This window comes from Stomoxys calcitrans, chromosome 2 (assembly GCF_963082655.1).
Source record: "Stomoxys calcitrans chromosome 2, idStoCalc2.1, whole genome shotgun sequence".
NCBI lineage: Eukaryota > Metazoa > Arthropoda > Insecta > Diptera > Muscidae > Stomoxys > Stomoxys calcitrans.
In genome coordinates this window covers 140,689,204-140,705,132 of record NC_081553.1, presented here as the reverse complement: position 1 = coordinate 140,705,132, position 15,929 = coordinate 140,689,204, and the positions used below count along the sequence as shown (strand labels likewise).

The window sequence follows — 15,929 nt, the reverse complement described above, 5'->3', positions numbered from 1 at the left end:
ATGAGGCTCATTTCTGGTTGAGTGGCTACGTAAATAAGCAAAATTGCCGCATTTGGAGTGAAGAGCAACCAGAAGCCGTTCAAGAACTGCCCATGCATCCCGAAAAATGCACTGTTTGGTGTGGTTTGTACGCTGGTGGAATCATTGGACTGTATTTTTTCAAAGATGCTGTTGGACGCAACGTTACGGTGAATGAACACATTTCGAACCGAACACTGATTTTGGTAATAAAATTCAATGATTTGCAAGCGTTGCTCGTTAGTAACTCTATTCATGATGAAATGTCAAAGCATACTGAGCATCTTTCTCTTTGACACCATGTCTGAAATCCCACGTGATCTGTCAAATACTAATGCATGAAAATCCTAACCTCAAAAAAATCACCCTTTATTTGTCTACCTCGATGCTATCGATAACAAGCTCTCAGTTAGGAGTGAGCTTAAATGGAATAGTTTTTTTTTTACAAATTTCCATTTTACTTTGATAAACTACATATCATAAATTTACTCATGAACATTCCACTAGGGAACGGGGAATATTCCTCTCGTATGAATGAGTACAGTCCGATTAAAGTTTGTAGCCGAGTCCGAACGGCTTGCGGGAAATACATAAATTTCGAAGCTGTAACCAAATATGAACCAACTACGACCAAATCTCGTTAACGAGGTGAAAATTTGAAAAGATTATTGCTATTCAATTCTTATGTGTACATTAAATTTAATCAAGAATCGTCTTACAAATGAACAACGCTGGCAAATTATTGAATTTTAGTATCAAAATGCGTGTTTATTAAGAAAGTTCATCGCGATAAAACTGTGTTAAGCGACGAAACTCATTTATGGCTAAATTGGTATCAAAATAAGCAGAATTCGCAGTGAAATAAGCAGTGAAGATCAGCCAGAAGCATTGCAAGGGCTACCAATGTATCCAAAAAAAATCACAGTGTGGTGCGGTTTATGGGTTGGTGGCATCATTGGACAGTACTTCTTCAAAGATGATGCGAATCGTAACGCAACTGTGAATGGTGAGCGCTACCGTGAAATGATATCCAACTTTTCCTGGCCCAAAAGGCAAGAGCTTGACTTGAATGACATTTCATTTCAACAAATCGGTGCCACATGTCACACAGCACGCGTAACAATGGACTTATTGAGAGGCGAGTTCGGCGAACATTTTATTTCACGTGCGGCACCTGTCAATTTGCCGCCTATAGCGTGTGGTTTAATGCCTTTAGTTTGTTTTTTCTTTTTTGAGGCTATGTAAAAGCTCATGTCTATACAGAAAAGTTCGCTTAAATTGACGCATTGGAAGACAACATTAAAGTATTTATTCGTGAGATACCGGCTGAAAGGTTGGAAAGAGTATCCCAAAATTGGACTAAGCGGATGGCCTAGCTTTAGTCTTTCGATAGTTAGTGTGCTTTCAACAGACGGATGGACGGGCAGGGCTAGATCGAATTAAATGTCATGACGATCAAGAATATATACACTTTATGGGGTCTTAGACGCATATTTCGAGGTGTTACAAATGGAATGACAAAATTAGTATACCTATGGTGGAGGTTATAAAGAGGCGTTAAGTTCGGCCGGGCCGAGCTTTGGATACCCACCACCTCGAGTATATATTGAAACCACTTTTCGTCATAATCCGGCGAAAAATTCATTATTTATGCCCCCATAGCAGCTATATCGAAATATGGTCCGATTTGGACCAAATTTGGCACGGACATTGAGTACATTAAGTTCAAGTCATTGTTCAATTTTGTAGAACAAAATATTGGTCTTTTTGGTAGCTATATCCAAATATAGACCGATCTGAACAAAAACATAAGTCACTGTGTCATATTTCAGCGAAATAGGATTATATATGTGCCTTTTATGGGGCCAAGACTTTAAATCGAGAGATTGGTCTATACGGCAGCTATATCCAAATCTAAACCGATCTGGGCCAAATTGAATCGAGAGATCGGTCTATTTGGCAGCTATATCCAAATCTGGACTGATCTGGGCCAAATTAAAGAAGGATATCGAGTGGCCTAACACAACTCACTGTACCAAATTTCAGCAAAATCGTATAATAAATGTGGATTTTATAGGCCTAAGATCTCAAATCTGCGAATCGGTCTATATGGGGGCTATATAAATATATAAGAACTTAGCCTGCCTATTGACAAAAAAAGAATCTTTGCAAAGTTTCAGCTCAATATCTCTATTTTTGAAGACTGTAGCGAGATTTCAACCGACTGACGGATAGATGCACGGACATGGCTAGATCGTCATAGATTTTTACGACGATCAAGAATATATATTCTTTATAGGGTCTGAAATGAATAATTCGATGTGTTGCAAACGGAATGACAATATAAATATAACCCAATCCTTCGGTGTCGAGTTCTTTTCCCGGCATCTCTTCTTAGGCAAAAACAAGTAAAAGCGTGCTAAGTTCGGCCGGGCCGAATCTTATATACCCTCCACCATGGATCGCATTTGTCAAGTTCTTTTCCCGGCATCTCTTCTTAGGCAAAAAAGTATATAAGAAAAGAGTTACTCTGCTATTAAAACGATATCAAGATATGGTCCGGTTCGGACCACAATTAAATTATTATTGGAGGCCTGTGTAAAATTTCAGCCAATTCGTTTAAGAATTGCGCCCATTGGGGCTCACGAAGTAAAATAGAGAGAACGATTTATATGGGATCTGTATCGGGCTATAGACCGATTCAGACCATAATAAACACGTTTGTTGATGGTCATGAGAGGATCCATCGTACAAAATTTCAGGCATATCGGATAATAATTGCGACCTCTAGGGGTCAAGAAGTCAAGATCCCAGATCGGTTTATATGGCAGCTATATCAGGTTATGAACCGATTTGAACCTTATTTGACCCAGTTGTTGAAAGTAAAAATAAAATAAAATAGGAATTGCGCCCTCTAGAAGCTCAAGAAATCAAATCCCCACATCTGTTTATATGACAGCTATATCAGTTTATGAATCGATTTGAACCATACTTGGCACAGTTGTTGGATATCATAACGAAATACTTCGTGCAAAAATTCATTCAAATCGGATAAGAATTGTGCCCTCTAGAGGGTCAAGAAATAAAGACCCAAGATCGGTTTATATGGCAGCTATATCAGGTTATGGACCGATTTGAACCATACTTGGCACTGTTGTTGGATATAGTAAGAAAACACGTGGTGCAAAATTTCATTCCAATCGGATAAGAATTGCGCACTCTAGAGGCTCAAGAAGTCAAGACCCAAGATCGGTTTATATGGCAGCTATATCAGGTTATGGACCGATTTGACCCATACTTGGCACAGTTGTTGGATATCATAACAAAACACGTTGTGCAAAATTTCATTCTGATCGGATAAGAATTGCGCACGCTAGAGGCTCAAGAAGTCAAGACCCAAGATCGGTTTATATGGCAGCTATATCAGGTTATGGTCCGATTTGAACCATACTTGGCACAGTTTTTGGATGTCATAGCAAAACACGTCATGCAAAATTTCGTTCCAATCGGATAAAAATTGCGCACTCTACAGGCTCAAGAAGTCAAGAGCCAAGATCGGTTTATATGGCAGCTATATCAAAACATGAACCGATATGGCCCATTTACAATACCAACCGACCTACACTAATAAGAAGTATTTGTGCAAAATTTCAAGCGGCTAGCTTTACTCCTTCGGAAGTTAGCGTGCTTTCGATAGACAGACGGACGGACGGACGGACGGACGGACAGACGGACGGACATGGCTAGATCGACATAAAATGTCACGACGATCAAGAATATATATACTTTATGGGGTCTCAGACGAATTGTTGCATGCAGTAATAATTAAATATTAAATTGAATTTAACGGTCAAACGATGACAAAGAATGTTGAATACAACAATGTTGATTTAAGATAATAGTTATTGTTCAGTGAGAAGAAGAAGGAGAAGAGAATTAGCTAAGGAAACTTCCGAGATCATTTTTTGTTTTTTTTTTTGGTTGAGCGATCGTGAATCGATCAAGTTGTGTCACCTTGAAACTCATAGTTAAAAATGAAAGAAAAATAACAAAAAAAAAATTTGAAAAGAAATCTAAGTACTTTAATAATTTCAACACGTTTTTTTTTGTTGTACAAAAATAACAAAAAAAAGAAACACGTATAAACATAAAAAAATTTGTGAAAAATATTTTCTATTAATACTAAAAAAAAAAAAAAAAAAAAATAAAACTTTGTGAAAAAAAAATGGGAAAAAAAAATCAGAAATTATGTTATAAATTGTAAACTCGAACAAACAACAATAAGATTGATAAAAATCAGAAATTATAACAAATGTGATAAAACCACCAAACATCCAACATGACAATAAAATTCCAAAGTACCTAAAAATGTCAATATACAACAACAACTTTATAGATTCCAAATTGTGATTGTTTTTGTTTTTGGAATCAATTCGTGCCTCATTGCCAGAAATACATAAAACTATCAAGAAGAAGGCATTTGCTCCAGAATCACAATATATTTAACGGTTTAAACTGGTACCCTCTATGACGACTTCGCATTTTTAGTACACACGGGTACACATATGTCCAATCATCCAAAACGAAGAGCCAAGTAATTTTCTATTCAGAGTGAGAGCGAGCTAAGCATTCGGAGCCATGCAATGATTTAAAGCTGCCAATGTAAAATCAGAGTTTTTTTGTCTCTCCAAATTATAAAAAAAAAAATATTTTTTTTTTGCTATTAAAAAGAATAATTATGATAATTGAAAAATAAAGATAATAAATAAGAAAAAAAAACAAAAAAAAATCATTTATACAAAAAGAAAAAAAAATATATATAAAATTTTGTCAATAAATGCATGCAGGAATTTAAAATTTTCTACTTATAACGAGTATAAATTATATTTAAATAATTATATAAGAAAATATATATAGACATATATATTAATTTGAAATATATGTCAAACATAGTTTATATTCCCTACCTTAATGTTCGACGAAACTAAGAAAAAAAAAAAACTAAACAGATCGAAGATTACGATTTTTTTTTATATACTCTCCTGGGTACAACAGCGCTGTTACAACAGGGGTAAGTCAGGTTTAGAGTTAAGCAATAAACAACAACTTTTGTTATCTTTCTTTATTATTATTATTTTATTTTTTTTTTTTTTTTTTTTCTTTTCTCTTATTGTTGAAATTAAATGTATAACACTTATTTTTAATAATCTCATAAGAGTATTCTTTTTCATTCTTTGTACATTTTTTTTTTCTATTTTTCTCTTATCAATGTTTGTGAAGAGAGTAATAAAGAATTAACAGAACTATGTTCTCTTTTGAATTGCATGGTACGACAGTTTCGTTTTGATGGATTATGCTAAAACAATGATGTTGGAGTAAGTTTTTCTCTTTGGTTGATGTGGGGGGGTGTTGGCGAACAGCTGATCATGAAGAGAGGGAACAAAACGAAGGAAAATAAAAGCTTTATCTGTTGGTTTCATCTGACCAAGAGATAATGTAGACCTTCAGACTAGTTTATCTATGATAGGGTATTGCTGTAGATTTTGAGCCATGAGCAATACGAAGGCCGCTGGTTTGCTAAACGGCGGAAGGGGAGGGCGGCTCCAACCGACTGACTGATTATCGACCAGGACGTATCGTATCTGTTTATTAGTCTTTTTTTTTTTGGGGTTTTCTTTGTCAGTCCGATTCATCTGTATCCCGTAGATAATTAATGATATTTTGGACACGAAATATTAATGTTACAGTTTCGAAGTGTTCTCTGGTGGAAGAATCTGCCCTTTTGCTGACGAGTAGCCGGCTTAGCCACCGTGTCCATCACAACCAAGAGGACTCACTTCATAGAATTGCAAATCGTAACATATGGCGCCCAACGACCGGATACCTTAACTAGTATATTGTCTTACGTCGATTAGAGGGCATTAAGGATCTGAACCGGGTCGTTAGTATGACTTTAGTGGACTTATTTTATGTCTTAGAGTGCTGCTTTGGAGTTAGTTTGTTTAACTGGCCAAATTGAGTACTTTACTTTGTAGGATGTTTTTTTGAAAGAATCTTCGTGCACACTTTAATGAGTGCATGAATGTTTCTTGGGTTAATAGGGGGTTTGTTTGTTTTTTTGTTTTCTGGACAGCCCTTTTATTTTATTTCAGAATGGAATATAAGGATGTGTGTGGAACCGCATGTGAGTGTGAATTGTTCTGTTTTCTTTTGTTTCCCAATTTTCAATATGATTTTGCTTTTTGACCAGCACCCAAAACATCGACCATATTTTTCTTCTTTTTTGATTTTTACAAGATTTATAAGTTTTTCACGATTTTATCAGGATATTTCTATATATGGATAGGAAGGAAATTCCGGAACGTCCGTTTACTGGTATAATTTCTCAAGATAGGCGTATTACTCGGAGTGTTTCTCGCGCTTTAGACAACCAAGTAGTGGGCTCGATTTTAAACCAGATAGATACCGGCATCCCCATACCCGTTGATTTCATTCCAACCGATTATTTGAATAGGTGTACCGAAGTAATTTTTGGCAGAACATCATCTGGTGGTAACGATTCAGTGGTAAGGGTTACTGACGAAATTATTATAGGTCCGAACGAATTATCTCTCAGTTTTTCACGCAAATTAGAAAGAGCTTGCAACATGTCTCATGAAGAAGGTGCAGCAGCCGTACCGGCAGGTACAGATCAGCAAGATAACGCTATGGCGCAGATAATGTCCATGATTGCTCATCAAAATAGACTAATGAATGACTATATGACCGAACTTCGTCAAATACGGGGAGAAGTAGAGTCTCTTAACCATCGTGTAGTGGAGGTGGAAAATAAGTCGACTGACCCGCGCTTGGATGATTTGGGTTTTAGTTCTACCCCAGGGGATGCGACATCTTGTCGACGAGAGAACGTAGAGAGAGTGGAGACCAACACCAATCGCGATCAAACCCCTCCAGGAAGACATTCCACATCTGAGGGACACAGGAACCAAGACCAAGCCGGAAATCGAGATAATCTTGGTATATCATATAGCCATCGCGAACTTAACAATCGAAAGCCAGTGGACTTAGATAGATGGCATGTGAAGTTTGATGGAATTGGGCGTGATATGACGGTGGAAAGTTTTCTTTTTCGGATTGAAAAGTTGCGTCAACAATACAATTTGACGCACGACCAATTGTTCAGTGACTTTCATTGTCTCGTTTCGGGAAGTGCAGCCAAATGGTACTGGCAGATTTTGGAAGACCATGCCGATCAGGTTAACTTTGACTATTTCGCTTTGAAGAGAGAATTGTTAAATCATTTTAAATCCGCTGATTCTGACTACGAAATAATCCGGGAAATTATGGACAGAAAACAACAACCTGGAGAAGGCTTTGAGGATTTTTACACCGAAATTCACAATTTAACATTTCGCTTACAGAAGAGGATCCCAGAAAAAGAATTAGTGCAAATAGTAAGAGGAAATCTTAAAAGTAATATCGCAAGCCTTATCTTTTCTTCGACCGTGGAGACTATAAAGGAGTTGAAAAGGGAATGTAAGCGGGCTGAGAAATTGGTGAAGGACAGTAGACAGAGGCCAAAACCTGTGAGCGAGCTGAATGTGTTTGATCCGAAGGTTGAAGAGGAAGACATTCTGAACATCGAGGCTATGTCGATTCGAGAAAGACAGCGTGGGTATATGTCGGGTTCAAATTCTTCCAATCCCAAGACAGTTACTAGATCTTACGACTTACAGCAAAGACCATCGACAAGTAACTCTTATGACTTACAGCACAAATCAACGACAAGTAACTCTTTTCAGCAACCTGCCGGTAAGGACGTAGGTGCCGGTTTTTGCTTGTCACCTTTTCACATGAATCTCTGTTTCACATGCGGTATGCCCGGAGATTTTTATCGGAAAAATGCCCAAAACTTGAAACAGGAAAATTTCTGTAAATCGACATTTCACGATATGAAATGTTTTTCATGTGGAAAGTCCGATTCATTTTGCGAATATGTCCCAAAAAATGCTCAGGTGGCGGAGTTGACGGGAAACTGCTGCCAGAACCCCAAAATCCCGGAGCCCCAACAACAATAGCTATAATGACCAGAGACAGTGATGGCCGTGTGAAGGAGAAGAATCCCATTCTGTCGCATAGAAAACCTCTCCATATTAGAAAACAAGAGTATGAGATAGCTAGAGCAAGGATTTTTTTGGGGGAATTGAAAGTTAGTAGTAGAAATTATCGTAAAATTGGAAAATTAAGAAAGAAAGCCACGATGTTAAAAAGAGCGAAGAGAATGATAATAGAAACAGTAGTAACATTGGGTGATGATAACCGATTTTTTGCTAGCACGCTTGTAGGAGGTAAGAAGGTAGTAGCTTTGCTAGACTCTGGTGCCGGTGCCTGTTGTATTGGCCGTAATGCAAATGAATTTTTGAGGGGTTTAGAACATCAGGTCTTGAAGCTGAAGAACCAAACGGTGAAGACAGCTAATGGAGGACAGGTCATCGTAGAGGGTGTTATTACCTTGCCAGTTTTATGGAACAATCTTACTAAAGATTTGGATTTTTTAATTGTGCCTGAGTTGGAACAGGAATGCTATTTTGGTATTGGATTTTGGCGAGCTTTCAATTTGTCTGTAGTAGGACCTTTAGTGTCCAACAGGATGAGTAACTCAGAATTAAAGACGACATATAATTCCATTAGTGAGATCCATTTTGAAGATAAGGGTATGCATCAATTGACGGAGGAACAATATACACGGTTGTCTGAGGTAAAGGGTAAATTTCCTTCATTTGCGGTATTAGGTTTGGGTCGCACCCACTTAGAGCAGCATGTTATCGAGGTGACAGACGAAGGCATACCAATCAAACAGCGGCACTACCCTGTATCGCCGGCAATACAGAAGGTCCTTTACGATAAACTAGACGACATGCTTGCATTAGGTGTTATTGAGCCAAGTAATAGCAGCTGGAGTTCTCCAGTTACTTTAGTGCGTAAGGAGTCCAAGATTAGATTATGCCTCGATGCCAGAAAGGTGAATGCCAGGACCATAAAGGATGCATATCCACTGCCTCATATTGAAGGCATACTCAGTAGGCTTCAGGATACAAAATTTATTTCGGCAATCGACCTTAAAGACGCATTCTGGCAAATACCACTGGAAGAGAAATCGAGGGAGAAGACAGCATTCACAGTCCCTGGGCGGCCATTGTACCAATATACAGTTATGCCTTTTGGATTGTGCAATGCCGCCCAGCGAATGTGCCGCCTGATGGATAAGGTTATACCTGCATCCATCAGGGAGAATGTTTTCGTCTACCTCGATGACCTTCTAGTGGTATCGGCTGATTTTGATGCGCACCTGAAGCTGTTGCTGGACGTTGCCTTACTGTTGAGTGGAGCAGGACTTACTATTAATGTAGAAAAGAGTAAATTTTGCCAGAAGGAGGTGCGGTATTTAGGATTCGTCGTTGGAGATGGATGTATCCGAACAGACACTGCCAAAGTGGAAGCTGTAAGGGATTTTCCGCTTCCTAAAACGCCAAAACAACTCCGGCGATTCCTTGGTATGTGCGGGTGGTATCGCCGTTTCATACGCGATTATGCGACTATAGCAGCGCCACTTCATGACTGTTTGACGAAGGACCGTATACGCAACTTTTCTTTGACCAAGGAAGCGACAGAGTCCTTTGAGGGTCTCAAGGATTGCCTGACTTCGGCTCCTGTCCTAGTAAACCCCGATTTTGGCCGTCGGTTCTTCGTGCAATGTGACGCATCAACACTTGGGGTTGGAGGTGTGCTATTCCAAGTGGATGACGATGGCAACGAGCATCCCATCGCCTATATGTCGGCTAAGTTGAATAAGGCGCAACGTAATTATAGTGTGACGGAACTTGAATGCTATGCCGCGGTTCTGGGCGTAAAGAAGTTCCGTCCCTATATCGAAGGACTGCCGTTTACCATCATCACCGACCACTCCAGCCTCAAGTGGCTGATGAGCCAATCGGAGTTGTCAGGCAGGCTTGCGAGATGGAGCTTGAAACTGCAAGCTTTCGAATTCGATATCCAACATCGCAAAGGTTCCCTTAATGTAGTGGCAGATACATTATCAAGGATACATATGGAGGAAATATTGATAGACTCTAGACTCCTGGACGTTGACCTGTCAAGCCCATACTTTGAGAGTGAGGAATACGCTCGTCTTCGGAGTAATATTCTAAAGGAAGAGGGGAAAATACCCGACTTATGCGTTTCGGACAACTTTATCTACAAAAGGACCAGCTTTTATCCTGGAGATTTGCTCGAAGAGGACAAAACCTGGAAGTTGTGGGTTCCTACGGAACTTCAAGAAAATTTAATATTAGCTGCACATTTCTCTCCCTCTTCAGGACACGGCGGTATACATAAAACATTGTCACGCCTACGTGAAAAATATTACTGGCCAAGCATGGCTAAGGACGTACAGAAGGTAGTGAAATCTTGCGACGTCTGTAAGGCGAATAAAACCTCAAATGCCTTTAAGAAACCGCTAATGGGTCAACAACTCTTAACCGAACGAGCTTTTCAGAGGCTATATATTGATTTTATGGGACCGTATCCGCGGAGCAAGGATGGTAATACATTCATATTTGTATGCCTTGATCATTTTAGTAAATTCGTGTTTTTGGAACCTATGCGGGCGGCCACTGCAATCAACGTTGTCAATTTCCTGGAGAAAAGGGTTTTTCATATGTTCGGTGTACCCGAATGGATCCATTCCGACAATGGAAAGCAATTTGTTTCGGATACATTCCAGCAGTTTTTAAAGAGATATGAAGTGAAACACGTCAGAACAGCCCTATATGCCCCGCAGTCGAATGCGGCCGAGAGGGTCAACAGATCGGTGCTCCAGATGATAAGGTCGTTTATTGGCAAAGATCAACGCAATTGGGACCAACATCTGAGCGACGTTGCCTTTGCTCTTCGAAGCACTTACCATAGTTCGATAGGGATGTCACCATTTTATGCCGTGTTTGGTGTAAATATGATCCAACAAGCCAATACTTATAACATAATAAGAAGTCTTGGGCCGGTAAAAGATATAGACGTTCGGACAGTTCAGAAGGAGGATCGACTGCAATTGATTAGAGAGAAGATTTACGATAGTTTGAGAATTGCACATGATCGTTCTGCTAAGAATTATAATCTGAGGGCACAAGCAACGGTATTTAAGAAAGGGCAAATGGTTTTTCGCAGAAATTTTAAACATAGTAAAAAGACAGATAGTTATAACGCGAAACTTGGGCCTAGCCATGTTAAATGCATAGTATTAGATGTCCTTGGGAATTCGATGTTCAAGTTGGCAGGACAAGATGGAAAGATTATGGGCATTTATCATGGTAAGGACTTATTTGCTGTTTGAAGCTAGAGACATATTTATTTGAGTTCGTGGGTCGATGCCACACATTGAACCCGGATACCTATGATTGCTGATTTTCGTACTTTTTTTCTTTTGAACTTGTTCTTTTTTACGCACACGTTCCATGCTGGTTCCCCAGTATCGACGGGTGCGAGCGTGTTGCATGCAGGAATAATTAAATATTAAATTGAATTTAACGGTCAAACGATGACAAAGAATGTTGAATACAACAATGTTGATTTAAGATAATAGTTATTGTTCAGTGAGAAGAAGAAGGAGAAGAGAATTAGCTAAGGAAACTTCCGAGATCATTTTTTGTTTTTTTTTTTGGTTGAGCGATCGTGAATCGATCAAGTTGTGTCACCTTGAAACTCATAGTTAAAAATGAAAGAAAAATAACAAAAAAAAAATTTGAAAAGAAATCTAAGTACTTTAATAATTTCAACACGTTTTTTTTTGTTGTACAAAAATAACAAAAAAAAGAAACACGTATAAACATAAAAAAATTTGTGAAAAATATTTTCTATTAATACTAAAAAAAAAAAAAAAAGAAATAAAACTTTGTGAAAAAAAAATGGAAAAAAAAAATCAGAAATTATGTTATAAATTGTAAACTCGAACAAACAACAATAAGATTGATAAAAATCAGAAATTATAACAAATGTGATAAAACCACCAAACATCCAACATGACAATAAAATTCCAAAGTACCTAAAAATGTCAATATACAACAACAACTTTATAGATTCCAAATTGTGATTGTTTTTTGTTTTTGGAATCAATTCGTGCCTCATTGCCAGAAATACATAAAACTATCAAGAAGAAGGCATTTGCTCCAGAATCACAATATATTTAACGGTTTAAACTGGTACCCTCTATGACGACTTCGCATTTTTAGTACACACGGGTACACATATGTCCAATCATCCAAAACGAAGAGCCAAGTAATTTTCTATTCAGAGTGAGAGCGAGCTAAGCATTCGGAGCCATGCAATGATTTAAAGCTGCCAATGTAAAATCAGAGTTTTTTTGTCTCTCCAAATTATAAAAAAAAAAATATTTTTTTTTTGCTATTAAAAAGAATAATTATGATAATTGAAAAATAAAGATAATAAATAAGAAAAAAAAAACAAAAAAAAATCATTTATACAAAAAGAAAAAAAAATATATATAAAATTTTGTCAATAAATGCATGCAGGAATTTAAAATTTTCTACTTATAACGAGTATAAATTATATTTAAATAATTATATAAGAAAATATATATAGACATATATATTAATTTGAAATATATGTCAAACATAGTTTATATTCCCTACCTTAATGTTCGACGAAACTAAGAAAAAAAAAAGCTAAACAGATCGAAGATTACGATTTTTTTTTATATACTCTCCTGGGTACAACAGCGCTGTTACAACAGGTGTAAGTCAGGTTTAGAGTTAAGCAATAAACAACAACTTTTGTTATCTTTCTTTATTATTATTATTTTTTTTTTTTTTTTTTTTTTTTTTCTTTTCTCTTATTGTTGAAATTAAATGTATAACACTTATTTTTAATAATCTCATAAGAGTATTCTTTTTCATTCTTTGTACATTTTTTTTTTCTATTTTTCTCTTATCAATGTTTGTGAAGAGAGTAATAAAGAATTAACAGAACTATGTTCTCTTTTGAATTGCATGGTACGACAGTTTCGTTTTGATGGATTATGCTAAAACAATGATGTTGGAGTAAGTTTTTCTCTTTGGTTGATGTGGGGGGGTGTTGGCGAACAGCTGATCATGAAGAGAGGGAACAAAACGAAGGAAAATAAAAGCTTTATCTGTTGGTTTCATCTGACCAAGAGATAATGTAGACCTTCAGACTAGTTTATCTATGATAGGGTATTGCTGTAGATTTTGAGCCATGAGCAATACGAAGGCCGCTGGTTTGCTAAACGGCGGAAGGGGAGGGCGGCTCCAACCGACTGACTGATTATCGACCAGGACGTATCGTATCTGTTTATTAGTCTTTTTTTTTTTGGGGTTTTCTTTGTCAGTCCGATTCATCTGTATCCCGTAGATAATTAATGATATTTTGGACACGAAATATTAATGTTACAGTTTCGAAGTGTTCTCTGGTGGAAGAATCTGCCCTTTTGCTGACGAGTAGCCGGCTTAGCCACCGTGTCCATCACAACCAAGAGGACTCACTTCATAGAATTGCAAATCGTAACAGAATATTTCGAGTAGTTACAAACAGAATGACGAAATTAGTATACCCCCCATCTTATGGTGGAGGGTATAAAAAGGATATAAGAAAAGATTTGCTCTGCGTTTAGAGCGATATTAAGATATGTTCCGGTTTGGACCACAATTAAATTATATTTATGTTGGAGACCTGTGTAAAATGTCAGCCAATCCGAATAAGAATCGCGCTCTGTGTGGCTCAAGAAGTAAAATAGAGAGATCGATTTATATGGAAGCTGTATCGGGCTATAGACCGATTCAGCCCATAATAAATACGTATGTTATCCGTCCGTAAACACGTATGTTATCCGTCCGTCGTACAAAATTTCAGGCAAATCGGATAATAATTGCGACCTCTAGAGGCTCAAGAAGTCAAGATCCCAGATCGGTTTATATGACAGCTATATAAGGTTATGAACCGATTTGAACCATATTTGGCACAGTTGTTGGATATCATAAAAAAATACTACGTGCCAAAATTCATTCAAATTGGATAAGAATTGCGCCCTCTAGAGGCTCTAGAAATCAAGACCCAAGATCGGTTTATATGACAGCTATATAAGATTATGGACCGATTTGAACCATACTTGGCACAGTTGTTGGATATCATAACAAAACACGTCGTGCAAAATCTCATTCCAATCGGATAAGAATTGCGCACTCTAGAGGCTCAAGAAGTCAAGACCCAAGATCGGTTTATATGGCAGCTATATCAGGTTATGGACCGATTTGAACCATACTTGGCACAGTTGTTGGATATCATAACAAAACACGTTGTGCAAAATTTCATTCTGATCGGATAAGAATTGCGCACGCTAGAGGCTCAAGAAATCAAGACCCAAGATCGGTTTATATGGCAGTCAAGAAGTCAAGACCCAAGATGGGTTTATATGGCAGCTATATAAGGTTATGGACCGATTTAAGCCATACTTAGCACAGTTGTTGGATATCATAACAAAACACGTCGTGCAAAATTTCATTCCAGTCGGATAAGAATTGCGCACTCTAGAGGCTCAAGAAGTCAAGACCCAAGATCGGTTTATATGGCAACTATATCAGGTTATGAACCGATTTGAACCATACTTGGCAAAGTTGTTGGATATCATAACAAAACACGTCGTGAAAATTTCATTCCAATCGGATAAGAATTGCGACCTCTAGAGGCTCAAGAAGTCAAGACCCATGATCGGTTTATATGGCAGCTATATCAGGTTATGAACCGATTTGAACCATACTTGGCAAAGTTGTTGGATATCATAACAAAACACGTCGTGAAAATTTCATTCCAATCGGATAAGAATTGCGACCTCTAGAGGCTCAAGAAGTCAAGACCCAAGATCGGTTTATATGGCAGCTATATCAGGTTATGGACCGATTTGATCCATTCTTTGCACAGTTGATGGATATCATAACAAAACACGCCGTGAAAATTTAATTCCAATCGGATAAGAATTGCGCACTCTAGAGGCTGAAGAAGTCAAGACCCAAGATCGGTTTATATGGCAACTATATCAGGTTATAAACCGATTTGAACCATACTTAGCACAGTTGGTGGATATCATAACAAAACACGTCGTGCGAAATTCCATTCCAATCGGATAAGAATTGCGCCCTCTAGAGGCTCAAGAAGTCAATACCCAAGATCGGTTTATATGGCAGCTATATCAGGTTATGAACCGATTTGAATTATACTTGGCACAGTTGTTGGATATCATAACAAAACACGTCGTGCAAAATTTCATTCCAATCGAATAAGGATTGCGCTCTCTAGAGGCTCAAGAAGTCAAGACCCCAGATCGGTTTATATGGCAGCTATTTCAGGTTATGAACCGATTTGAACCATACTTGGCAAAGTTGTTGGATATCATAACAAAACACGTCGTGAAAATTTCATTCCAATCGGATAAGAATTGCGCACTCTAGAGGCTCAAGAAGTCAAGACCCAAGATCGGTTTATATGGCAGCTATATCAGGTTATGGACCGATTTGATCCATACTTTGCACAGTTGATGGATATCATAACAAAACACGTCGTGAAATTTTCATTCCAATCGGATAAGAATTGCGCACTCTAGAGCTCAAGAAGTCAAGACCCAAGATCGGTTTATATGGCAGCTATATCAAAACATGGACCGATAAGGGGAGGGCGGCTCCAACCGACTGACTGATTATCGACCAGGACGTATCGTATCTGTTTATTAGTCTTTTTTTTTTTTGGGGTTTTCTTTGTCAGTCCGATTCATCTGTATCCCGTAGATAATTAATGATATTTTGGACACGAAATATTAATGTTACAGTTTC

General features: G+C 37.8%; 1 protein-coding gene across 11 annotated transcripts in view; it reads left to right on the top strand.

Annotated features, from left to right (window-relative positions):
- Positions 1–15,929, top strand: part of LOC106093003 (fasciclin-3) — a 649,496-nt gene that overhangs the window by 200,204 nt on the left and 433,363 nt on the right. The window lies entirely within an intron of this gene.